We start from the raw sequence: 27996 nt of genomic DNA on the forward strand, positions 1-27996 counted from the left end.
AAGTCTTTAATCCATTTTGATTTGATTTTTGTATATGGTGCAAGATAGGGGTCTAGTTTCTTTCTTCTGTATATGGATATCCAGTTTTCCTACTACCATTTATTGAAGAGACTGTCCTTTCCCCAATGTATATTCTTGGCATCTTTGTTGAAAATGAGTTCACTGTAGATATATGGATTTATTTCTGGGTTCTCTATTCTGTTCCATTGTTCTAGATGTCTGTATGCCAGTACTGTGCTGTTTCAGTTACTATAGCTCTGTAGTATAATTTGAAGTAAGGTAATGTGATTCCTCCAGTTTTATTCTTTTTGCTTAGGATAGGTTTGGCTACTCTGGGTCTTTTGTGATTCCATTTAAGTTTTATGATTATTTTTTCTATTTCTGTGAAGAATGTTACTGGGATTTTGACAGGGATTGAATCGAATCTGTAGATTGCTTTGGGTAGTAGGGGCATCTTAACAATATTGATTCTTCCAATGCATGAACATGAAATATCATTCCTTTTTTTTGTGTGTCCTCTTCAATTTCTTTCATCAATGTTTTATAGTTTTTATTGTACAGATTTTTCACTTCTTTGGTTAAGTTTATTCGTAGGTATTAAATTTTATTTGTAACTATCGTAAATGGGGTTTACTTCTTGATTTCTTTTTCAAATTGTTTGCTGTTGGCACATAGAAATGCTACTGATTTTTGTATGTTAATTTTGTATCCTGCAACTTTACTAAATTTGTTTATCAGTAGTAGTAGTTTTTTGGTGGAGTTTTTAGGATTTTTCAAATATCAGATTATATCATCTGCAAACAAAGATAGTTTGGCTTCTTCTTTTCCAATTTGGATGCTCTTTATTTCTTTCTCTTGTCTGATTGCTATAGCTAGGACTTCCAGTATTACATTGAAAAGAAGTGGTGATAGTGAGCATCCTTGTCTTGTTTCAGATCTTAGAGGAGATGTTTTCAATTTTTCCCCATTCAGTATGATATTAACTGTGGGTCTGTCAAATATGGCTCTTATTGTGTTGAGGTGTATTCCTTTTATACCCAGTTTTCTGAGGATATTGATCATGAAGGGATGTTAAATTCTTTCAAATGCTTTTTTCAGCATTAATTAAAATGATCATATGGTTTTTGTCCTTCATTCTGCTAATATGATGTATCACATTGATTGATTTGCATATGTTGAAACATCCTTGCACCCCAGGGATAAATCCCACCTGGTCATGATGAATGATGATTTTACTGTGTTGTTGAATTCAATTTGCTGGTATTTTTTATTTTTGTATCAATGTTCATCAGAGATATTTTCTGTAGTTTTCTGTTTTTGATGTGTCTTTGGCTGGTTTTTGTATCAAGGTATTACTGGCCTCATAGAATGAGTTGGGAAGTATTCCTTCCTCCTCTATTTTTCAGAATAGCTTGAGTAGGATTGGTATTAGTTCTTCTTTAAATGTTTGGTAAAGTTCGGCAGTGAAACCATAGGGTCCTGGGCTTTTCTTTGCAGGGAGACTTTTTATTATGGCTTTGATCTCATTGCTTGTTATTGATTTATTCAGGTCTTGGATTTCTTCATGTCTCAATCTTTGTAAGTTGCATGTGTCTAGGAATTTATCCAGTACTTCCAGGATTCCTGACTTATTGGCATATAGTTGTTCATAATAGTCTTTAATGATCCTTTGAATTAAAGTTAAATGTTTCCTTTTTCATCTCTGATTTTTTTTTAATTTGGGTCTTCTCTCTTAGTCCAGCTAAAGGTTGGTCAATTTTGTTTATCTTTAAAAAAAAAAACAACTTTTCATTTTCTTGATCATTTCTATTTTTTGGCTTCAATTTCATTTATTTCTGCTCTGATCTTTATTATTTCTTTTCTCCTAATTTTGGGTTTGGTTTGCTCTTGCTTTTCTAGTTTTTAAAGACGCATTGTTAGGTTGTTTATTGGACGTTTTTGTACTTTACTGATGTAGGTACTTACTGCTATCAACATTTCTCTTAGCTCTGCTTTTGCTGTTTTCCATAGGTTTTGTTATGTTTTGTGTCCATTTTTATTTATTTCAAGACATTTAAAAATTTCCTTCTTAATTGCTTCATTGACCCACTGGTCATTCAGAAACATATAGTTTAATTTCCATGTGTTTGTATAGTTTCCAATGTTCTTCTTATTATTGATTTCTACTTATTCCATTGAGGTCAGAGAAGATACTTAATAAAATTCTATGTTTAAAAAAGTTTTAAAGACTTGTTTTGTGGCTTAACATGTGGTCTATCCTTGAGAATGATCCATATGCTGAGGAGAAGAATGTGTATCCTGCAGCCATTGGATGAAATGTTCTGTAAATATATATTAGGCCCATTTGTTATATAATGCAGATTAAGTCTGACATTTCTTTGTTAATTTTCTGTCTTGATGATCTGTTCAATGCTGAAAATGGAGTGTTGGTAACTCCAGCTATTATTCTATTGGGGTCTATCTTCTCTTTAGTGCTAATATTTGCTTTATATGTCTGGGTGCTCCAGTGTTGGGTGCATATTTATAATATTTACTATTGTTATAAACTTTTGCTCAATTGATCCTTTTATCGTTGTATGCTGACTTTGTCTCCTTTTATAGTTTTTGTCTTGAAATCTTTTTTTCTAATGTAAGTATAGCTACTCTTGCTATTTTGCAGTTTCCATTTGCATGGAATATCTTTTCCATTTCCATATGATCAGTTTATTTGTGTCTTTATAGGTGAAGTGTAGCTTCTTGTAGGCAGTAGATCATTATTTTTTAAAAATCCATTCAGCCACTCTATGTCTTTTGATTGGAGAGTTTAGTCCATTTACATTCAATATTATTGTTGATAAGTAAGGGCCTATTACTGCCATTTTGTTATGTGTTTTTTGGTTGTTTTGTGGTCTTCTCTTTTTTCTTTCCTTTCTGTCTTCCTTTTTGTGAAAGTGATTTTCTCTGGTGGTATGTTTTAATTTTGTATTTTTTTGTGTGTGTATATCTGTAGTAGGTTTTTAAATTTGAGGTTTCCATGAGGCTTGCACAAATATCTTATAACCCATTATTTTAAACTGATGAAAACTTTGCAAAAACAAACAAACAAGCAGGAAAAACTAATTAATAAGGACTCCATGCATTAACTTCATCCTCCTGCTTTTTAACTTTTTCTGTTTCTATTTATATCTTATTATATTGTCTATGTCTTAAAAAATTGTTGTAATAATTATTTTTGATAGGTTCCTCTTTTAGTCTTCTTACTCAAAATATAAGTAATTTACAGAATAGAATTAGTGTTATAATATTCTGTATTTGTCTGTGTACTTACTATTTCCAGTGAGTTTTGTACATTCAGATGATTTTTAATTGCTTGTTAATGTCTTTTTCTTTCATATTTGTAGAACTCTACTTGCCATTTCTGATGTTAATGAATTCTCAGCTATTGTTTGTCTGGGAAAGTCTTTATTTCTCCTTAATATTTAAAGGATATTTTCTCAGGATATAATATTTTATGATAAAATATTTTTTTTTCTTCAGCACTTTAAATATGTCACGCCACTCTCTCCTGGACTGTAAGGTTTCCACTGAAAAGTCTGCTGCAAGACATACTGGAGCTTCATTGTAAGTTATTTGTTTCTTTTTTCTTGCTGCTTTTAGTATCCTTTCTTTATTCTTGATCTTTGGGAGTTTGATTATTAAATGCCTTGAGGTAGTTTTGTTTGAGTTAAATCTCCTTGACGTTTTATAACCTTCTTCTACTTGAATGTTGATGTCTTTTTCTAGGTTTGGAAAGTCCTCTGTTATGTGTATCCTGTAGGTGTGCTTCATTATTTTTTATTCCTTTTCTTTTTGTCTCCTCTGACTGTGTATTTTCAAATAGTCTGTCTTTAAGCTCCCTTATTATTTCCTCTGGCTGATCAATTCTACTGTCGTGAGACTCTGATACATTCTTCAGTTTTTGATTGAATTTTTTAGCTCCAGCATTTCTACTTGGTTGTTAAAAATTATTTTAATGTTTTTGTTCAATTTATCTTATAGGATTATGAATTCTTTCTCTGTGTTATCTTGAATTTTGTTGAATTTCCTCAACACAGCTATTTTGTTTTTTCCTATTTTTCTTTTTAATTTATTTTTTCTTTTTTTATGCACATGCAATTCCATAACCTGTAAAAACACCTATTTTGAATTCTTTGTCTGAAAGGTCACATATCTCTGTCACTCTGGGACAGAGTGGGATTGATGACTCGTGCCTTATTTAGTTTGGTGAGGTTATATTTTCCTGGATGCTCTTGAGGCTTGTGGATGTTTGTCAATGTCTAGGCATTGAAGAGTTAGGTACTTATTTTAATGTTTGCAGTCTGGGCTTGTTTGTACCACCCTTCTTGAAAATGCTTTCCAGGTATTCAAGGGGAATTAGTATTATGATATAGCTCTTTGATCACTACAGCTGTACTGCATTAGGGGGCATCCTAAGCCTACTAATACTGTTACTTTTGCAGACTTGTAGAGGTACCAACTTGGGAGAATTCCCTGGATTACCAGGCATAGTCTTTTATTCTCTTCCATTACTTACTCCCAAAGAAATGGAATTTTTGTCTTCATGTACAGCTGTCTGGATTTGGAGGAGGGATGATGCAAGAACTTCCATGGCTACCACTACTGGGACTGTGCTGGATCACACCTGAAGCCAGCACAGTGCAGGTCTCACCCAAGGCCTGTGGTGACTATTGCTTGGCTACCACTTATGTTTATTCAGGACTTATGGGCTTTTTAGTCAGTAAGTGATAAATCCTGCCAGGCCTATTTCTTTCCTTTCCCGGCAGCATGTTCCCTTCTGGCCCAGGTTGGGTCTAGAAATGCCATCCCGGAACTGGGTCCTAGAATTGACTGCTTTAGGAATAGGAATATGCATGGTGCTTTGTTTTACTGTGGTTGATCTGGTAAGCCAAGTTGCAAGATAAAGTCCTCTTTACTTTTTCTTCTCCTTTTCTCAAGCAGAAGGAGTCTCTCCCTGTGGCCACCACTACCCCAGGCCCATGGTGACTATTTCCTGGATACTGCTTATGTTTAATCAGAAGGTGGTGAATCCTTCTAGGCCTGGATCTCTCCCTTCAGGGAAGTGGGTTCCCTTCTGTCCCAAGGCAGGTCTACTAAAGCCATCTGTGAGCTAAGGCCTGGAATCATGGACTTTAGGAGTCTGCTTGGTACTATATTTTACTGTGGCTGGACTGGAGCCCAAGTTGCAAGACAAAGTTCTTTTTACTCTTCTCTCTCCTTTCCTTAAGCAGAAGTCTTTTCCTATATCTATTACAGCTGGGAATGCACTGGGTCACATCTGAAGCCAGCATGGTACTAGGTCTTGCTCAAGCCTGTGGGAACTATTACCTGGCTACCACTGATGTTTGTTCAGGGCCCAATGGCTTTTTAGTCACCAGGTAATGAATCTTGCCAGGACTGGGTCCTTCCTTTCAGGGCAGCAGGTTCCTTTCTGGTCCAGGGTGGGTCTAGAAATGCTGTCTGGGAGCTATCTGGAACCTAGAGCCTGGAATGAGGGCTTCAGGACTCTACTTCCTGCTTTATTTTACTGTGGCTAAGCTGGTGTCCAAGTTGTAAGACAAAGTTCTCTTTATTCTCCTCTCTCTTTTCCTCAAGTAGAAGGAAGGGGTCTCTTTGGGAGCTGCAAGCTCTGCTGCCTAGAATTGTGGGAGGAGTTACGTAAGAACTCCCTTGGCTGCCCTGACTTTTGTCCCACTGGGTTGCATGCAGTCCAACTCTGCTGGCTCTGAGCCCACCACAGCACCACAGCTTGCCCAGGAATTGCAGCCCTTGTGGTGTATTCTGCCTTTCAAATTTATTTATGACCCTGGAGCACTTTAGCCCATAATGGTGGGACTAGTCACAACCCAGGTTCTGACTGCTGGGATGGATAATTCCCCTCTGGCTAGGGCTATTCTGAATGTCCCCTCCATGAGCACCAGCTGAGTTCTGCCCCTGCATTGCTTTCCACTGTGTCAGGGTAGCAGTGAGTACCAATGCAAAGTCCCACAATTACTTTACTCTGCTTCTCCTGAGCACATAGATTTTCTTCCTATGCCATGTGACACTGCTGGGGGATGGTGGAAGGGTGTTGTAGGCAACTCAAGACTGTCCTATCCTATTCAGTGCATGTTTCTTTGATATACTGTTAAAACCAGGTACTGTGATTGCTCACTTGATATTTGGTTCTTATGAAGGTGCTTTTTTGTGTGGATAGTTGTTCAATTTGATGTTTCTGCGGGGGAGATAATCACTGAAAGGTTCTATGTGGCCATCTTGCTCTGCTTCTGATCTCTGAGACAGATACTCTTTTAAAGCACCTATAGAACATTTGTGAAAACTGACTATATGTTGGGTTATAAAGCAAGTTCCAATAAATTTCAGAGGATTTAAATCACATAGAATCTGTGTTCTGACCACAGTGAAATTAAGATTAAAATTAATAACAAAAATGTAACTAGAAAAAGTCATGATTGTACCAAGAAAGTTCACTTTCACTACGTGGAATTAAGAAATAGATTTGTTGATAATCCATGAGTAAAATGAAATCATAATGAAAATTATATGCCTTCATTAAAAAATAAGGTTCTCACATCAAAAATTTAACCTTCCAAGTTAAGATACTGGAAAAAAAAGCAGAGTAAACTCAAAGCAGGCAGAAGGAAGGAAATAACAAGGATTAGAGCATAAATTATTAAAATAGAGAACAAAAAATTGGTTGAGAAAATTAATAAAATCAAAAGTTGATACTTCAATTAAATTAACAAAATTGACAAACTTTTAGATAGACTGACCAAGAAAAAAAGATAGAAAACTCAAACCACTAAAATCAGAAACTGAGTCATTGACTCAACTTCAGTCAAGTTGACTGAAACTGAGTCAAAAAGAAATAGAAAATCTCACAAGATCCCATAATAATAAACAGATTGGATTAATAATAATATTAATAATAAAACTTCCCACAAAGAAATGCCTAGGATTAGGTGACTTCACAGGGAAATTACACCAACATTTAAAGAAGAATCAATACCATTTTTCCACTAACTCTTCCAAAGAATAGAAAAGGAGTGGGGCTACATTTCAACTCATTCTATTAGGCCAGTATACTCTTACATAAAACCAGACAAAGACATTACAAGAAAAAAATCACGTCAATATATTTTTGAATATGAATGCAAAATTCCTCAATAAAATACCAACAACTTGAATCCAGACATATTTAAAAAGTAGTATACAACATAACCAGGTAGAATTTATTCCAGGAATGCAAGGCTGGTTTAAAATCTGAAAATCAATTAATTCAATACACCATATTAATACAATAAAAACCAAAAAGCACAAGATAATCAAATTGATGCAGAATAAACATTGGCAAAATTCAACATGCTTTTATGGTTAAAAAAACACTCAAAAAACTAGGAATATGAGTGTATTTCCTCAACCAGGTAAAGGGACTCTATGAAAAACCCATAGCTAACATTATATTTAAAGATGAAAGGCTGAATGTTTTCCTCCTATGATCAGGAAGGAGGCAATGATGTCCATTGTCACTACTTATGTTCATCATTGTGCTGGAGAAATGTTTTAGTAAGTGCAATAAAAAGAAGGATGCAAGAAAAAGAAACAAGTCTTCTAGATTGGAACAAAAGAAATAAAATCATCTCTATTTCCAGATGACATGATATTGTATGTAGAAAATCCTGAGGTATCTTTAAAAAAACAGAACTAATATATGAGTTTAACAAATTTGCAAGATCCAAGATCAATATACATAAATCAACTCTATTCCTATGTAATAGCAATGAGCAAACAAGAAATAAAATGAAGAAAACCACTTTATTTATAATAGTATGAAAAGAATAAAATAGGGATAAACTTAACAAAAGAAGTAAAACTTACACTCTGAAAACTATAAAACACAACTCATTTTAGTGGATTGGAGGACTTAATATTTTTAAAATGCTTATCCACCCCTGAACTGATATACAAATTTGATACAGTACCTATTAAAATCCCAGTTGGCTTCTTTGCAGAAATGCACAAGCAGATTCTAAAATTTAGATGAAAATTCGAGGGACCCAGAGTAGCCAGGAAAATAACTGACAAAGAACAAAGTTGGAAGATTCATATTTCCTGGTTTCAAAACTCACTACAAAGTTACAGTAATCAAGACAATGTAGGATTGGCATAAGAAAAAACATACAAATAAATGGAATGGAATTGAGAAGCCAGAAAACAAAAACATGAATCTATGGTTGACTGATTCTCAACAAGTGTGCTAAGGCAATCAGGCAGGAGAAGGAAATACAGGGTATTCAATTAGGAAACGAGAAAGTCAAATTGTCCCTGTTTGCAGATGACATGATTGTATATCTAGAAAACCCCATCGCCTCAGCCCAAAATCTCCTTAAGCTGATAGGAAACTTCAGCAAAGTCTCAGGATAAAAAATCAGTGTGCAAAAATCACAAGCATTCTTATACACCAATAACAGACAAACAGAGAGCCAAATCATCAGTGAACTCTCATTCATAATTGCTTCAAAGAAAATAAAATACCTAGGAATCCAACTTACAAGGGATGTGAAGGACCTCTTCAAGGAGAACTACAAACCACTGCTCAATGAAATAAAAGAGGATACAAACAAATGGAAGAACATTCCATGCTCATGGGCAGGAAGAATCAATATTGTGAAAATGGCCATACTGCCCAAGGTAATTTATAGATTCAATGTCATCCTCATCAAGCTACCAATGACTTTCTTCACAGAACTGGAAAAAACTACTTTAAAGTTTATATAGAACCAAAAAAGAGCCCGTATTGCCAAGTCAATCCTAAGCCAAAAGAACAAAGCTGGAAGCATCATGCTACCTGACTTCAAACTATACTACAAGGCTACAGTAACCAAAACAGCATGGTACTGGTACCAAAACAGAGATATAGACCAATGGAACGAACAGAACAGAGTCCTCAGAAATAATGCCGCATATCTACAACTATCTGATCTTTGGCAAACCTGACAAAAACAAGAAATGGGGAAAGGATTCCCTATTTAATAAATGGTGCTGGGAAAACTCCCTAGCCATATGTAGAAAGCTGAAACTGGATCCCTTCTTACACCTTATACAAAAATTAATTCAAGATGGATTAAAGACTTAAATGTTAGACCTAAAACCATAAAAACCCTAGAAGAAAACCTAGGCAATACCATTCAGGACATAGGCATAGGCAAGGACTTCATGTCTAAAACACCAAAAGCAATGGCAACCAAAGCCAAAATTGACAAATGGGATCTAATTAAACTAAAGAGCTTCTGCACAGCAAAAGAAACTACCATCAGAGTGAACAGGCAATCTACAGAATGGGAGAAAATTTTTGCAATCTACCCATCTGAGAAAGGGCTAATATCCAGAATCTGCAAAGAACTCAAACAAATTTACAAGAAAAAAACAAACAACCCCATCAAAAAGTGGGCAAAAGATATGAACAGACACTCATCAAAAGAAGACATTTATGCAGCCAAAAGACACATGAAAAAATGCTCATCATCACTGGCCATCAGAGAAATGCAAATCAAAACCACAATGAGATACCATCTCACACCAGTTAGAATGGCAATCATTAAAAAGTCAGGAAACAACAGGTGCTGGAGAGGATGTGGAGAAATAGGAATGCTTTTACACTGTTGGTGGGACTGTCAACCATTGTGGAAGTCAGTGTGGCAATTCCTCAGGGATCTAGAACTAGAAATACCATTTGACCCAGCCATCCCATTACTGGGTATATACCCAAAGGATTATAAATCATGCTGCTATGAAGACACATGCACACATATGTTTATTGCGGCACTATTCACAATAGCAAAGACTTGGAACCAACCCAAATGTCCAACAATGATAGACTGGATTAAGAAAATGTGGCACATATACACCACGGAATACTATGCAGCCATAAAAATGATGAGTTCATGTCCTTTGTAGGGACATGGATGAAACTGGAAACCATCATTCTCAGGAAACTATCGCAAGACAAAAACCAAACACCGCCTGTTCTCACTCATAGGTGGGAATTGAACAATGAGATCACGTGGAAGGGGAACATCACACACTGGGGTCCGTTGTGGGGTTGGAGGAGGGGGGAGGGGATAGCATTAGGAGATATACCTAATGTTAAATGACCAGTTAATGGGTGCAGCACACCAACATGGCATATGTATATATATGTAAGAAACCTGCACATTGTGCACATGTACCCTAAAACTTAAAGTATAATTTAAAAAAAAGTGTGCTGAGACAATTCAATGCGGAAAAGAATAGTCTTTCAACAAGTGTTGGTGGGACATATCCACATGCAAAAGAATGAAGTTGGACCACTACCTCACACCATGTACAAAAGTCAACTAAAAGTGAATCAAAGACTTAAATGTCAGAGCCGAGAGTTTTGTAACTCTTAGAAGAAATCACAGATGTAAATCTTTGTGACCTTGAATGAGGTAATACTTTCTTAAATATAACAACAAAAGCATAAGCAACCAAGGAAATATAGATGAATTGGATTTTAACAGAATTAAAAACTTTCGTGCTTCAAAGGACATTATCACATAAATGAAGATAAACCACAAAATTGGAGAAGATATTTGCAGTTCATATATCTGAAGAGTCTACTATCAAGAATATATAAAAAAGTACTGCAATTCAATAATAAAAGGGTAAATAATTAAAAATGGGCAAAGTATTTGAATAGACAGCTTTCCAAACAAGATATACAAATGGCCAGTTATATGAGAAATTCTCAATATCATTAGCCATCAGAGAATTGCAATTTCACTTCATACTCACTAAAATGGCTATAGTAAAGAAGACACATAATAACAAGTGTTAGAAAAATTGGAACCCTCTTGCACTACCGGTGGGAACGTAAAATGGTGCAGCTACATTGGGAAACAATCTGGCAGTTCTTCAAATGACTAAACATGGAATGATCAAATGATCTGGTAATTCCACTACTAAGGATATACTTCCAAGAAATGAGAACATATGTCCACACAAAAGCTTACGCATGAATGTTCATGGTGGCATTATTAATAATATCCCCAAATTTGAAACATCCCAAATGTCAATCAACTGATGAATGAATAAGTAAAATGTGATACACCCATAAAATGAAACAGCATTTAGTGATAAAAAGAAATTAAATACTAGTGAGCCTTGACAACATTATGCTAACTGAAAGAAGCAAGTAACAAAGGACCACATGTTATACAATTCTATTTATATGAAGTATCCAGAATAGGCAAAGCTACAGATACAGAAGATAGATTAGTAGTAGTAGATTGTGTATTAGTAGTATCCTAGGCCTACGTAGGATTGGGAGATGGGAGGGCACAATAGTTAAAGTGAGTGGAGTTTTTTTCTGAAGTAATGCAAATGTTCTTAAATTGATTGTGGGGATGGATGTAAAACTCAATGAATCTACCAAAAGCCATTAAACTGTACATTTTAAATGGGCAAAGTATGTAATATTTGAGTGATCTGTGCTTTATTGGATGGGTTATGGTGGCTTGTACTTTTTGAGGAATTGGTCTATTTCATCTAAGTTGTCAAATTCATAGGTGAAGAGTTATTAATTAATAATATTCCCTTATAACCCTTTGATGTTTGCAGGGTCCCCAGTTTCATTTTTGATATCAGTAATTTATGTCATCACTCTTCTTTTTATTTGGCAGTCTTGCTAAGGCTTATGAATTTTACCAATCTTTTAAAAGATGCAGCTTTTGGTTTCATTGATTTTTCTACTGCTTTCCTGTTTTTGGTTTTATTAATTTCTATTCTTACATTTATTATTTCTCCTTCTACTTGCTTTGTGTTTAATTGTTCTTAGATTTTTAGTTCCTTGAGATGGAAGCTTTGGTTACCTATTTGAGACTTTTCCTGATTTCCAACATATGCATTTAGCGCTATAAATTTCCCTTTCAGCACTGCTTTTGCTGTATCCCACAACTATGAAAAATTTGTATTTCATTTTCATTGAGTTCAATGTATTCTTTTTGAGGTGTCTGCTTTGATGCATGAATTATATAGAAGTGTATTATTTAGTTCCCAAGAACTTGGAACTTTTCCTATTATCTTTCCACTTTAAAATTTGAGTTTCAATTCATTGTGATCAGAGAACAGCTTTTGTATTATTCTAATTTTTAAAAAGTTTGTTGAGGTTTGTATTATGGCCAAGGATATAATCTATCTTAGTTTATATTTTGTATGCACTTAAAAAGAATGTGTATTTTGTTCTTGTTGGGTCTTTTTGACACTTACTTGTTTTATAAATTTCAATTAGATTCTGTTGGTTTTTACTATTATTGAGCTATTTAACACTCTTGTTAATTTTTTGTATAGCGATTCTATCAATTGCTAATTGAGGGGTTTTGACTTCTCCAAATATAATTGTGAATTAGTTTATTTTTTTCTTAATATTTATCAGGTTTTACTTTACATGTTTTGGCTCCATTTTTGGTGCATATAGATTTAGGATTGCTGTCTTTTTGTTGGATGACTCTTTTATTCTCATATATTGTCCCTTTGTATCTGTAGTAATTGTATTTGTTCTGAAGTGTTTTTTATCTGAAATTAATTTAGCCTCTCTTACTTTTCCTTCATTAATGTTTTCATGACATATCTTTATCCTTTTACCTTAACCTGTCTATATCATATTTGAAGTTAGTTTCTTGTAGATAGTATACTTGTGGACCATGTTTTTACTACACTCTGATAATCTCTGTCTTTTAGTTTTAACGTGAAGGTATTTAAACCATTTACATTTAATGTAGTTATAGATAAGTTAAGGTTTGAGTTTGCTGTTTTATTTATTTATTTATATATATTTTTATTATACTTTAAGTTTTAGGGTACATGTGCACAACGTGCAGGTTTGTTACATATGTATACATGTGCCATGTTGGTGTGCTGCACCCATTAACTCGTCATTTACATTAGGTATATCTCCTAATGCTATCCCTCCCCCTTCCCGCAACCCCACAACAGGCCCCGGTGTGTGATGTTCCCCTTCCTCTGTCCATGTGTTCTCATTGTTCAATTCCCACCTATGAGTGAGAACATGCAGTGTTTGGTTTTTTGTCCTTGCGATAGTTTGCTGAGAACGATGGTTTCCAGCTTCATCCATGTCCCTACAAACGACATGAACTCATCCTTTTTTATGGCTGCATAGTATTCCATGGTGTATATGTGCCACATTTTCTTAATCCAGTCTATCATTGTTGGACATTTGGGTTGGTTCCAAGTCTTTGCTATTGTGAATAGTGCCGCAATAAACATACGTGTACATGTATCTTTATAGCAGCATGATTTATAATCCTTACTGGGTATATACTGGTATATACCCAGTAATGGGATGGCTGGGTCAAATGGTATTTCTAGTTCTAGATCCCTGAGGAATCGCCACACTGACTTCCACAATGGTTGAACTAGTTTACAGTCCCACCAACAGTGTAAAAGCGTTCCTATTTCTCCACATCCTCTCCAGTACCTGTTGTTTCCTGACTTTTTAATGATCGCCATTCTAACTAAAACACAAAAAGCAATGGCAACAAAAGACAAAATTGACAAATAGGATCTCATTAAACTAAAGAGCTTCTGCACAGCAAAGGAAACTACCATCAGAGTGAACAGGCAACCTACAGGATGGGAGAAAATTTTTGCAATCTACTCATCTGACAAAGGGCTAATATCCAGAATCTACAAAGAACTCAAATTTACAAGAAAAAACAAACCCATCAACAAGTGGGTGAAGGATATGAACAGACACTTCTCAAAAGAAGACATTTTTGAAGCCAAAAGACACATGAAAAAATGCTCATCATCACTGGACATCAGAGAAATGCAAATCAAAACCACAATGAGATACCATCTCACACCAGTTAGAATGACCATCATTATTTTTGTTTTGTGTTGGTTCTCTCTGTTCTTTGTTACTCTGTTTTCTTTTTCCTGCCTTCCATGGGTTATCTAAACATTTTTTAAAATTCCATGTTAATTTATTAATAGTGTCCTTGAATGTGTCTCTTTGTGTAGATTCTTTGTTTTTCCATAGGATATCTATATCTATATAATTATCTCTTATTGCGGTCTACAGATGTAGTCATTTTACCCGTTCAAGTAATATACAATAATGTATCATATTTTAAGCCTATTTACACTTTACAGCCTATTACTCTTTATTTTTTTAAATTATACTTTAAGTTCTGGGATACATGTGCAAAACATGCAGGTTTGTTACATAGGTATATACGTGCCATAATGGTTTCCTGCACCCATCAACTCATCATCTACATTAGGTATTTTTCCTAATGCTATCTCTCCCTTGCCCCCGACACCACAACAGGACCTGTTGTGTGATGTTCCCCTCACTGTGCCCATTTGTTCTGATTGTTCAACTCCCCCTTATGAGTGAGAGCATGTGGAGTTTGGTTTTTTGTTCCTGTGTTCGTTTGTTGAGAATGATGGTTTCCAGTTTCATCCATGTCCCTGCAAAGGACATGAACTCATCCTTTTTTATGGCTGCACAGTATTCCATGGTGCATATGTGCCACATTTTCTTTATCTAGTATATCATGGATGGGCATTTGGGTTGGTCCCAAGTCTTTGCTTTGTGAATAGTGCTGCAATAAACATATGTGTGCATATTTTTATAGTAGAATGATTTATAATCCTTTGGGTATATACCCAGTAATGGGTTTGCTGGGTGAAATGGTATTTCTAGATCCTTGAGGAATTGCCACACTGTCATCCACAATGGTTGAACTAATTTACACTCCCACCAACAGTGTAAAAGTGTTTCTATTTCTCCACATCCTCTCCAGCACCTATTGTTTCCTGACTTTTTAATGATCGCCATTCTAACTGGCGTGATATGGTATCTCATTGTGGTTTTGATTTGCATTTCTCTAATGAACAGTGATGATGAGCTTTTTTTTTTTTCATATGTTTGTTGGCTGCATAAAGACAGTTATGCAGCCAAAAGACACATGAAAAAATGCTCATCATCACTGGTCATCAGAGAAATGCAAATCAAAACCACAATGAGATACCATCTCACAGCAGTTAGAATGGCAATCATTAAAAAGTCAGGAAACAACAGGTGCTGGAGAGGATGTGGAGAAATAGGAATGCTTTTACACTGTTGGTGGGACTGTAAACTAGTTCAACCATTGTGGAAGTCAGTGTGGTGATTCCTCAGGGACCTAGAACTAGAAATACCATTTGACCCAGCCATCCCATTACTGGGTACATACCCAAAGGATTATAAATCATGCTGCTATAAAGACACATGAACACATATGTTTATTGTGGCACTATTCACAGTAGCAAAGACTTGGAACCAACCCAAATGTCCAACAATGATAGACTGGATAAAGAAAATGTGGCACATATACACCATGGAATACTATGCAGCCATAAAAAAGGATGGGTTCATGTCCTTTGCAGGGACATGGATGAAGCTGGAAACCATCATTCTCAGCAAACTATCGCAAGGACAAAAAACCAAACACTGCATGTTCTCACTCATAGGTGGGAATTGAACAATGAGAACACATGGACACAGGAAGGGGAACATCACACACCGGGGCCTGTTGTGGGGTTGCGGGAGTGGGGAGGGATAGCATTAGGAGATATACCTAATGTTAAATGACGAGTTAATGGGTGTAGCACACCAACATGGCACATGTATACATATGTAACAAACCTGCACGTTGTGCACATGTACCCTAAAACTTAAAGTGTAATTAAAAAAAAAAAAGAAAAGTGTCTGTTCATATCCTTTACCCACTTTTTGATGGGGTTGTTTTTTTCTTGTAAATTTGTTTAAGTTCCTTGTAGATTCTGAATATTAATTAGTCCTTTGTCAGATGGATAGATAGCCTGTTCACTCTGATGATTGTTTCTTTGACTGTTCAGAAGTTCTGTAGTTTAATTAGGTCCCATTTGTCAATTTTGGCTTTTTTTGGAATTGCTTTTGGTGTTTTAGTCCTGAAGTCTTTGCTCTTACCTATATCGTGAATGGTATTGCCTAGGTTTTCTTCTAGGGTTTTTATCATTTTAGGTCTTATGTTTAAGTCTTTAATCCATCTTGAGTTAATTTTTATGTAAGGTGTAAGGAAGGAGTCCAGTTTCAGTTTTCTGCATATGGCTAGCCAGTTTTTCCAAAACCATTTTTAAAATAAGGAATCCTTTCCCCACTGCTTGTTTTTATCAGGTTTCTCAAAGATCAGATGATTGTAGATATGTGGCATTATTTCTGAGGCCCCCTGTTCTGCTCCATTGGTCTATATATCTGTTTTGGTACCAGTACCATGCTGTTTTGCTTACTGTAGCCTTGTAGTATAGTTTGAAGTCAGGCAGCATGATGTCTCCAGCTTTGTTCTTTTTGCTTAGGATTGTCTTGGCTATATGGGCTCTTTTTCAGTTCCATATGAAATTTAAAGTAGATTTTTCTAATTCTGTGAAGAAAGTCAATGGTAGCCTGATGGGGATAGCATTGACTCTGTAAATTACTTTGGGCAGTATGGCCATTTTGATGATATTGATTCTTCCTATCCATGAGCATGGAATGTTCTCCATTTGTTTGTGTCCTCTCATTTCCTTGAGCATTGGTTTGCAGTTCTCCTTGAAGAGGTCTTTCCCATCCCTTGTAAGTTGGATTCCTAGGTATTTTATTCTGTTTGTAGCAATTGTGAATGAGAGTTCACTCATAATTTGGCTCTCTGTTTGTCTGTTATTGGTGTATAGGAATGCTTGTGATTTTTGCACATTGATTTTGTATCCTGAGACTTTGCCAAAGTTGCTTATCAGCTGAAGGAGTTTTTGGGCTGAGACGATGGGGTTTTCTAAATCTACAATCATGTCATCTAAAAACAGAGACAATTTGATTTCCTCGCTTTCTATTTGAATACACTTTATTTCTTTCTCTTGCCTGATTGCCCTGGCCAGAGCCTCCAACACTATGTTGAATAGGAATGGTGAGAGAAGGCATCCTTGTCTTGTGCCAGTTTTCAAAGGCAATGCTTTCAGCTTTTGCCCATTTAGTGATATTGGCTGTGGGTTTGTCAAATACCATTTATTATTTTGAGACATGTTCCATCAATACCTAGTTTATTGAGTGTTTTTAGCATGAAGGAGTGTTGAACTTTCAGAAAGGCCTTTTCTGCATCTATTGAGATAATCATGTGGTTTTTGTCATTGGTTCTCTTTATGTGATGGATTACACTTATTGATTTGTGTATATTGAACCAGCCTTGCATCTCAGGGATGTAGCCGACTTGATCATGGTGGATAATCTTTTTGATGTGCTGCTGGATTTGGTTTGCCAGTATTTTATTGAGGATTTTCACATCACCGTTCATCAGGGATACTGGCCTGAAATTTTCTTTTTTTGTTGTGTCTCTGCCAGGTTTCAGTATCAGGATGATGCTGGCCTCATAAAATGAGTTAGGGAGGAGTCCCTCTTTTTCTATTATTTGGAATAGTTTCAGAAGGAATGGTACCAGCTCCTCTTTGTACCTCTGGTAGAATTTGGCTGTGAGTTCATCTGGTCTTGGAGTTTTTTTTTGGTTGGTTGGCTATTAATTACTGCCTCAATTTCAGAATGTGTTATTGGTCTATTCAGGGATTCTATTTCTTTCTGGTTTAGTCTTGGGAGGGTGTATGTGTCCAGGAATTTATCCATTTCTTCTAGATGTTCTAGTTTATTTGCATAGAGTTGTTTATAGTATTCTCTGATGGGTGTTTGTATTTCGTGGGATCAGCAGTTATATCCCTTTTATCAATTTTTATTGTGTCTATTTGATTCTTCTCTCTTTTCTTCTTTATTAGTCTGGCTAGCAGTCTGTCTAATTAGATGGTCTAACAAAACTCTGTTCAGTTTTGTTCCTTCTTTTAAAAAAAACAGCTCCTGGATTCATTGATTTTTTTGAAGGGTTTTTCATGTCTCTATCTCCTTCAGTTCTGCTCTGATCTTAGTTATTTCTTGTCTTCTGCTAGCTTTTGAATTTGTTTACTCTTGCTTCTCTAGTTCTTTTAATTGTGATGTTAGGGTGTCGATTTTAGATTTTTCCCACTTTCTCATGTGGACATTTAGTGTTATAAATTTTCCTCTAAACATGGCTTTAGCTGTGTCTCAAAGAACTTATTTATTAATGACTTAATTTCGTTATTTACCCAGCAGTCATTCAGGAGCAGGGTTGTTCAGTTTCCATGTAGTTGTGCAGTTTTGAGTGAGTTTCTTAATCCTGAGTTCTAATTTGATTGCACTGTGGTCTGAGAGACTATTTGTTATAGTTTCCATTCTTTTTCATTTGCTGAGGAGTGTTTTACTTCCAATTATGTGGTCAATTTTAGAATAAGTACTATGTGATGCTGTGAAGAATGTATATTCTGTTTACTTGGGGTGGAGAGTTCTGTAGATGTCTATTAGGTCTGCTTGATCCAGAGTTGAGTTCAAGTCCTGAATAACCTTGTTAATTTTCTTTCTCATTGGTCTGTCTAATATTGACAGTGGGGTGTTAAAGTCTCCCACTATTATTGTGTGAGAGTCTAAGTCTCTTTTTAGGTCTCTAAGAACTTGCTCTATAAATCTGAGTCCTCCTGTATTGGGTGCATATAAATTTAGGAGAGTTAGCGCTTCTTGTTGCATTGATCCCTTTACCATTATGTAATGCCCTTCTTTGTCTTTTTTGATCTTTGTTGGTTTAAAGTCTGTTTTATCAGAGACTAAGATTGTAACGTCTGCTTTTCTTTTTGCTCTCTATTTACTTGGTAAATATTCCTCCATCCCTTTATTTTGAGCCTATGTGTGTCTTTGCACATGAGATGGGCTCCTAAATACAGCACACCGATGGGTCTTGACTCTATCTAATTTGCCATTCTGTGTCTTTTAATTGGGGTATTTAGCCCATTTACATTTAAGATTAATATTGTTAAGTATGAATTTGATCCTGTCATTATGATGTTAGCTGGTTATTTTGCCCGTTAGTTGATGCAGTCTCTTCACAGTGTCGATGGTCTTTACAATTTGGTATGTTTTTGCAGTGTCTGGTATTGGTTTTTCCTTTCCATATTTGGTGCTTCCTTCAGGAGCTCTTGTAGTGCGGCCTGATGGTGACAAAATCCCACAGGATTTGCTTGTATGTAAAGGATTTTATTTCTTCTTCACTTATGAAGCTTAGTTTGGCTGGATATGAAATTTTGGGTTGAAAAATTTTTTTAAGAATGTTGAATATTGGCCTTCACTGTCTTCTGGCTTGTAGGGTTTCTGCAGAGAGATCTGGTGTTAGTCTGATGGACTTCCCTTTGTGGGTAACCCGACCTTTCCCTCTGACTACCCTTAACATTTTTTCCTTAATTTCAACCTTGGTGAATCTGATGATTATGTGTCTTGGGGTTGCTCTTCTAGAGGAGTATTTTTGTGGTGTACTCTGTATTACCTGAATTTGAACGTTGGCCTGTCTTGTTTGGTTGGGGAAGTTCTGCTGGATAATATCCTGAAGAGTGCTTTCCAACTTGGTTCCACTCTCCCTGTCACTTTCAGGTACATCAATCAAACATAGGTTTGGTCGTTTCTCATAGTGCCATATTTCTTGAAGTCTTTGTTTCTTTTCATTCTTTTTTCTCTAATCTTGTCTGCCTGCTTTATTTCATTAAGTTGATCTTCAATATTTGGTATTCTTTCTTCTGCTTGATCAATTCAGCTGTTTATACTTTTGTATGCTTCACGAAGTTCTTGTGCTGTGTTTTTCATTTCCATCAGGTCGTTTATGTTCTTCTCTAAACTGGTTATTGTAGTTCACAATTCCTCTAACCTTTTTTCAAGGTTCTTAGCTTTCTTGCATTGCGTTAGAACATGCTCCTTTAGCTCGAAGGAGTTTGTTATTATCCACCTTCTGAAGCCTACTTCTGTCAATTTGTCAAACTCATTCTCCATCCAGTTCTGTTCCCTTGCTGGTGAGGAGTTGTGATCCCTCGGAGGAGAAGAGCCATTCTGGTTTTTCTGAATTTTTGGCTTTTTTGTGTTTCTTTTTCCTCATCTTCATGGATTTATCTTCCTTTGGTCTTTGATGTTGGTGACCTTTGTATGGGGTTTTTGCGTGGGCGTTTCTTGAAGTTGATGCTATTGCTTTCGGTGTATTAGTTTTCCTTCTAACAGTTGGGCCTGTCTTTTGCAGGTCTGCTGGAGTTTGCGGGAGGTCCACTCCAAACCCTGTTTGCCTGGGTATCACCAGTGGAGGCTGCAGAACAGCAAAGATTGCTGCCTGCCTCTTTCTCTGGAAGCTTCATCCCAGAGGGGCACCTGCCAGATGCCAGCTCCAGCTCTACTGTATGAGGTGTCTGTTGACCCCTGCTGGGCGGTGTCTTCCCGTCAGGAGACACGGGGGTCAGGGACCCACCTGAGGAGGCAGTCTGTCCCTTAGCAGAGCTCTAGCACCGTGCTGAGAGATCTGCTGTCCTCTTCAGAGCCAGCAGGCAGGAATGATTAAGTCTGCTGAAGTTGCACCCACAGCCGCCTTTTCCCCCAGGTGCTCTGTCCCAGGGAGATAGGAGTTTTATCTATAAGCCCCTGACTGGGGCTGCTGCCTTTCTTTCAGAGATGCCCTGCCCAGAGAGAAGGAATCTAGAAAGGCAGCAGTCTGCCTACAGTGGCTTTGTGGCTCTGAGGAGGTCTCTGCCCAGTCGAAAATTCCAGGCTGTGGCTTTGTTTACACTGTGAGGGGAAAACTGCCTACTCAAGCCTCAGTAATGGCAGACCTCCCTCCCCCCACCAAGCTGGAGTGTCCCAGATCAACTTCAGACCGCTGTACTGGCAGCGAGAATTTTAAGCCAGTGGATCTTACTTTGTTGGGCTCTGTTCAGGTGGATTCTGCTAAGCAAGACCACTCGGCTCCCTGGTTTCAGCCCTCTTTCCAGGGGAGTGAACAGTTCTGTCTCACTTGTGTTCCAGGCGCCACTGGGGGAAAAAAAAGCCTCCTGAAGCTAGCTCTGTGTCTGCCCAGTTTTGTGCTTGAAACCCAGGGCCCTGGTGCTGTAGGCAACCGAGGGAGTATCCTGGTCTGCAGGTTGTGAAGATGGTAGGAAAAGCATAGTATCTGGGACGGATAGCACCCTTCCTCATGGCACAGTCCCTCATGGCTTCCCTTGGCTAGGGGAGGGAGTTTCCTGACCCCTTACACTTCCCGGGTGAGGCAATGCCTCACCTTGCCTCTGCTTGCCCTCCATGGGCTGTACCCACTGTCTAACCAGTCCCAATGAGATGAAATAGGTACCTCAGTTGGAAATGCAGAAATCACCTGCCTTCTGTATTGGTCTCGCTGGGAGCTGTAGACTGAAGCTGTTCCTATTTGGCCATCTTGTTCAGGAATCCAGTCCCACTGCTTCTTGTCAGTTTTTTCAAAGATCAGAGAGTTGTAGTTGTGCAGTTTTATTTCTGCATTCTCTATTCTGTTCTATTGGTCTATGCCTCTGTTCTCGTACCAGTACCATGCTGTTTTGGTTATGGTAGCCCTACTGTATAGTTTGAAGTAAGGGAGTGTGATGCCTTTAGCTTTGTTCTTTTTGCTTAGAATTGTCTTGGCTATTTGGGCTCTCTTTTGGTTCCATATAAATTTTAAAATAGTTTTTTTTTCTGATTCTGTGAAGAATGTCAATGGAGTTTAATGGGAATAGCACTGAATCTATAAATTACTTTGTGCAGTATGGCCATTTTCAAAATATTGATTCTTCCTATCCATGAGCATAGATTTTTTATTTGTTTGTGTCTTCTCTGATTTCTTTGAGCAGTGGTTTGTAGTTCTCCTTGAAGAGGTCCTTCACTTCCCTTGTTAGCTGTATGGCTAGGTATTTTATTCTTTTTATAGCAATTGTGAATGTGGGTTCATTTGTGATTTGGCTCTCTGCTTGTCTATTGTTGGTGTATAGAAATGTTAGCGATTTTTTCACATTGATTTTGTATCTTGAGACTTTGCAAAGGTTTCATGATGAAGATGCCAAAAGCAATTGAAACAAAAGCAGAAATTGACAAATGGGAACTAATTAAACTCAAGAGCTTCTGCACAGCAAAAGAAACTATCAACAGGCAACCTAGAGAATGGGAGAAAAATTTTGTTATCTATTCATCTGACAAAGGTCAAATATCCAGCATCTATAAGGAACTTAAACAAATTTACAAAAAAAAAAAAAACCCAAAACAAACAACCCCATTAAAAAGTGGGCAAAGGACATGAACAGACACTCCTCAAAAGAAGACATACATGTGGTCAACAAACATATGAAAAAAAGCTCAACATCAGTGATCATTAGAGAAATGCAAATCAAAACCACAATGAGATACCATCTCACACCAGTCAGAATGGCTACTATTAAAAAGTCAAAAAAACAACAGATGCTGGTGAGGTTGTGGAGGAAAAGGAACACTTTTATACTGTTGGTGGGAGTATAAATTAGTTCAACCATGTAGAAGACAGTGTGGCAATTCCTCAAAGACCTACAGGCAGAAATACTATTTGATCCAGCAATCCCACTACTGGGCATATACCCAAAGGAATATAAATCATTCTGTTATAAAGACACATGCACGCATGTGTTCACTGCCTCAGTGTTTACAATAGCAAAGACATGGCATCAACCTAAATGCCCATCATTGATTGACTAGAGAAAGAAAATGTGGTACATATATACCATGGAATACTACACAGCCATAGAAAGGAATGAGACCAGGTCTTTTTCATGGACATGGTTGGAGCTGGAGGCCATTATCCTTAGCAAACTAATGCAGGAACAAAAACCAACTACCATGTATTCTCACTTATAAGTGGAAGCTGAATGATGAGAATACATGGACACCTGGAGGGGAACAACACACACTGGGGCCTGTTGGAGGGTGGGGGGGTGGGAGGAGAGAGAGTATCAGAAAGAAAAACTAATGAATACTGGACTTAATACCTGGGTGATAGGATGATCTGTGCTGCAAACCATCATGACACACCTTTACCTATATAACAAACCTGCACATCCTGCACATGTATCCTTGAACTTAAAATAAAAGTTGAAAAAAGAATAAGGCTTCTATCTTTCACCCACACATCAATCCCAGAAACAAACTCTGAATGGCCCTATTTGGAGCACATGCCTACTCCTGAAGTAATCCCTGTGATTGGGGGATGTGACACTATAAGTGGCCCAGCCTGAGCCACATCATGTGTCCTCTTCTTTGGCATCAATGTTAGAAGTCAGGACACCATAACAGAGAGGTCCACCAGTGGCTCATACACTATGACTACTGCTTGGGAGCAGAGAGGGATAAAGGTGTAGAAGTGGCAGTAATGGGGATGTGTTGGTGGTGAAAGCAGATTTCACATTTTTTCTCTGTTTATTATTTTAATTTTTAATGAATAACTTGCATTCACACTATATATTTTTGAATAATAGTTTCTCACACCACATAAGAAAACGGGTATTGACACAAGACAAGGATGCCCTCTTTCACCACTCCTATTCAACATAGTATTGGGAGTTCTGGCCAGGGCAACCAAACAAGAGAAAGAAAGAATTCAAAGAGGAAGAGGGGAAGTCAAACTGCCTCTGTTTTCAGATGACATAATCCTGTATCTAGAAAACCCCATTATCTCCACCCAAAAGCTTCTTAAGCTAATAAACAACTTCAGCAAAGTCTCAGGACACAAAATCAATGCGCAAAAATCACAAGCATCCCTATACACTAACAGCAGAGAAGCAGAGAGCCGAATCATAAATGAATTCCCATTCAAAATTGCTACAAAGAGAATAAAATACCTAGGAAAACTGCTAAGAAGGGAAGTGAAGGACATCTTCAGGGAGAACTACAAACCACTGCTCAAGGAAATGAGAGGACACAAACAAATGGAAAAACATTCCATATTCATGGATAGGAAGAATCAATATTGTAAAAATGGCCATACTACTCAAAGTAATTTATAGATTCAATGCTATTCCCATTAAACTCCATTGACATTCTTCACTGAATTAGAAAAAACAATTTTAAAATTAATATGGAACCAAAAGGAGCCCGTAGAGCCAAGGCAATCTTAAGCAAAACGAACGAAGCAGGAGGCATCACACTACCTAACTTCAAACTATACTACAGGGCTACTGTAACCAAAACAGCATGGTACTGGTACAAAAACAGACACATAGACCAAAGGAATAGAATAGAGAATTTAGAAATAAGACCGCACATCTACAGCCATCTGATCTTCGACAAATCTGACAAAAAGAAGCAATGGGGAAAGGATTCCCTACTTAATAAATGATGCTGAGAAAACTGGCTAGCCATATGCATAAAGGAACTGGACCCCTTCTTTACACCTTATACAAAAATTAACTCAAGATAGATTAAAGATTTAAATGTAAAACCCAAAATTATAAAAACCCTAGAAGAAAATCTAGGCAGTAGCATTTAGGACATAGGCATAGGCAAAGATTTCATGATGAAAACATGAAAAGCAATTGCAATGAAAGCAAAAATTTACAAATGAGATCTAATTAAACTAAAGAGCTTCTGCACAGCAAAAGAAACTATCATCAGAGTGAACAGGCAACTTACAGAATGGGAGAAAAATTTTGCCATCTATCCATCTGACAAAGATCTAATATCCAGAATTTACAAGGAAATTAAAGTTACAAAAAAGCAAACAAACAAACAAAACAAACAAACAAAATCCCATTAAAAAGTAGGCAAGGGACATGAACAGACATTTTTCAAAAGAAGACATTTATGCAGCCAACAAACATATGAAAAAAAAAGCTCAGTGTCACTGATCATTAGAGAAATGCAAATCAAAACCACAATGAGATACCATTTCATGCCAGTCAGAATGGCTATTATTAAAGTTAAGAAACAACAGATGCTGGTGAGGCTATGGAGAAATAGGAACGCTTTTACACTGTTGATGGGAATGTAAATTAGTTCAACCATTGTGGAAGATAGTGTGGTGATTCCTCAAATACCTAGAACCAGAAATATCATTTGACCCAGCAATCTCATTACAGTGTATATACCCAAAGGAATATAAATCATTCTATTATAAGGATACATGCACATACATGTTCATTGGAGCACTAGTCACAATAACAAAGACATAGAATCAACCCAAATGCCCATCAGTGATAGACTGGAGAAAGAAAATGTGGTACATATACACCACGGAATACTTTTTATGCAGCCATGAAAAGGAACGAGATCATGTGCTTTGCAGGGACATGGATGGGGCTGGAAGCCATTATCCTCAGCAAACATAGGAGCAGAAAACCAAACACTGCATGTTCTCACTTATAAGTGGTATCTGAACCATGAGATCACACGGACACAGGGAGGGGAACAACACACATTGGGACCTGTTGTGGGGATGGGGAGAGGGAAAGCATCAGGATAAATAGCTAATGCATGTGGGGCTTAATACCTAGGTGATGGGTTGATAGGTGCAGCAAACCACTGTGGCACATGTTTACCTATGCAACAAACCTGCATATCCCTCACATGTATCCTGGAAATTAAAATAAAATAAAATTTTAAAAAAAGAAAAGAAAACATGTACTCTAAAGCCACATTCCATACAACTCTATATGCATTCTACTATCTTATCCACTAATATTAATTTCCAATTAAGGATGAACAAAATCTTCCTCAAGCAGCTCTGTGATAAGTAACTTCCAAGGCAAGTGAGCATGATATTAATCAGAGGAGGCAGGGTGTTGCTGATACGGCAACATAGCAATGCACAAGATTCCAGTCAACACTGCTCAGAAGATAGACCTAGAGACTATTCTTAGATAATGGGCTCCCGCAGCAAGCTAGCTGATGTTGGAGGGAGGTGTTCTGCGTAGCTTCTTTTCATAAAATATTCATAAACTGTGGTCTTAGAGGGAGGGTACACCTAAAAGACTATTACAAACCCTCACTTCTAAACAAAAAATGGTGGAGAATACAGAGACACATATCTGTGCTGCTTCAAACACTCTACCACAACTGTTTTTCTTACCAGCTAACTTCTGAGTTGTGCTAAGTAATTCATTATAATAGGAATCTAGAGCCTGGGTGTTTTCTAGTCATTTTTCATTCTAATTATTTCCTGGCAACTACTCATATTCAAAACAAGAGTCATGAAACTGCTCTCTGGTAAGAGTTTAGGTTACCAAAGAAACTCCTCATTGTGCCAGAATATAACTTCAAAATCACATTAAATAGAACATAGTTGAGCTTTTAAGCAGAAATAGAAAATATCTTCATATTCCATCAGTGTGTTTCCAGTTCCCTGGAACATCTGATAGTACTAATTGTCACCTTAATGTCCTCCATTCTGGCTCCACAACATTGACACTCTTCTTATTTAACAGATGACCTTCTAGCCACTGCTACTCTTTCTTCTTCAACTCATTGAAAATAAGTTTTATGAATTGAAATTGAATTGACCTTCAATGTGCCAGGAATTATGCTTTACATATTTGATTGCACATATGTCACTCAATATACCAGCAATGTAAGGATACCCCCATTTTACACATTAGAAGGTTGAGGAATTTCCTTAAGGTTATATATCTGGAGTGGGGTGGAGTCCAGATTCAAACTAGATCTCCTGGTTCTTCACTTCAGTCTGTATACCATGAATCTCTTTCTTGTCTACTTCTTTTAGCTCTTGACCTCTTCTTTTTTATCATTTACTCATTTTGCATTCATTCATTCAATGAATATTTAATGAGCATCTACTATATGCCAATCCCTGAAGATAAATAGTAAACACCACGACTGGTGAACTCTGTGGGGTGAATCAAAGGATAAGTCTCTCCTTATAGCTAATTACATTCCCTGAAGTGTCTCTGATGGGCTGACACTACGAGAAAGCATTAACCAACTTGTTCCAATAAATATTAATACTAGTGCTACAACAGGAATTCTGTGGTCAAATAAGTTTGAGGGAAACTGTGCTCTATAATTGCCTCTCAGAAATTTATAGCATGCATTGGCATTAAAAATTCTAGGAAATGCTTCACGGGAGCTGGGGATCATGGCTATAAACTACGCCTTAAGTTAGAGCTGGAGCCTGACCCTGTGTAGATAGAGCAGTTCTGGACCCTGACCCATAGCAAGACTCCTTTCCTAGCTGTGGACAGATGGACTATGGGTGCTGTAAACACCTGACTGATAGGTAGGTGGACCTATTGGCGCCTCCATTTGCTGATGGATGTGCCATTTCTATGGCCAATGACGTGCTATGGGTTTCCTTATTATTTTGATCTGCAAGTCTCTTAATTTTGATTTTCCTCTTATTTTTGAACATAGCTGTTTATTTCCCTTTTTAAAAAAATTCAGGCATACAGAATTAGATTAACCACAGTGCTTGGTTCATGACACACTTTCCTCCTTGGCTCACTTATGTTTATATATGTATGTACATATTTTTTACGTGTGTGTGTGTGTGTGTGTGTGTATTTATGTATTTCGTCTTTTCTTTCTTTCCCTTCCTATCCCTTTCCCTTTTTTCTGTCTTCTTTCCTTCCTTCTTTTCCTCTCACCACAAAGCTGTGTTTGACAATAATGTACATCTAGCAATATTGTTTTCCTCACAATACATCCCCTTTCCTCCACGCATATTTCTGAATCCTGTAGTCATCATTCCTTTCCTTTTTTATATATAATTTTAATGGGTATATACATAGCTTATAAAGCATATTTTTAATTATTTTTTACATCCCCAACAATTTTATTAGTGTGTATAATCCTTTGGGACTAACTTTTTCACTTTCTACTAAATATGCAAGATCCACCTTTATCATTTTGGGTCACTGTAGTTCATTTGTTTGGACCACTGTATAATAATCCATTTTGTAAATATACCATTGTTTATTCATCCACTCTTTTATTGATGAAATATGAGTTGCTTCTAAGATTTT

This window comes from Pan troglodytes, chromosome 2 (genome assembly GCF_028858775.2).
Source record: "Pan troglodytes isolate AG18354 chromosome 2, NHGRI_mPanTro3-v2.0_pri, whole genome shotgun sequence".
Taxonomy (NCBI): domain Eukaryota; kingdom Metazoa; phylum Chordata; class Mammalia; order Primates; family Hominidae; genus Pan; species Pan troglodytes.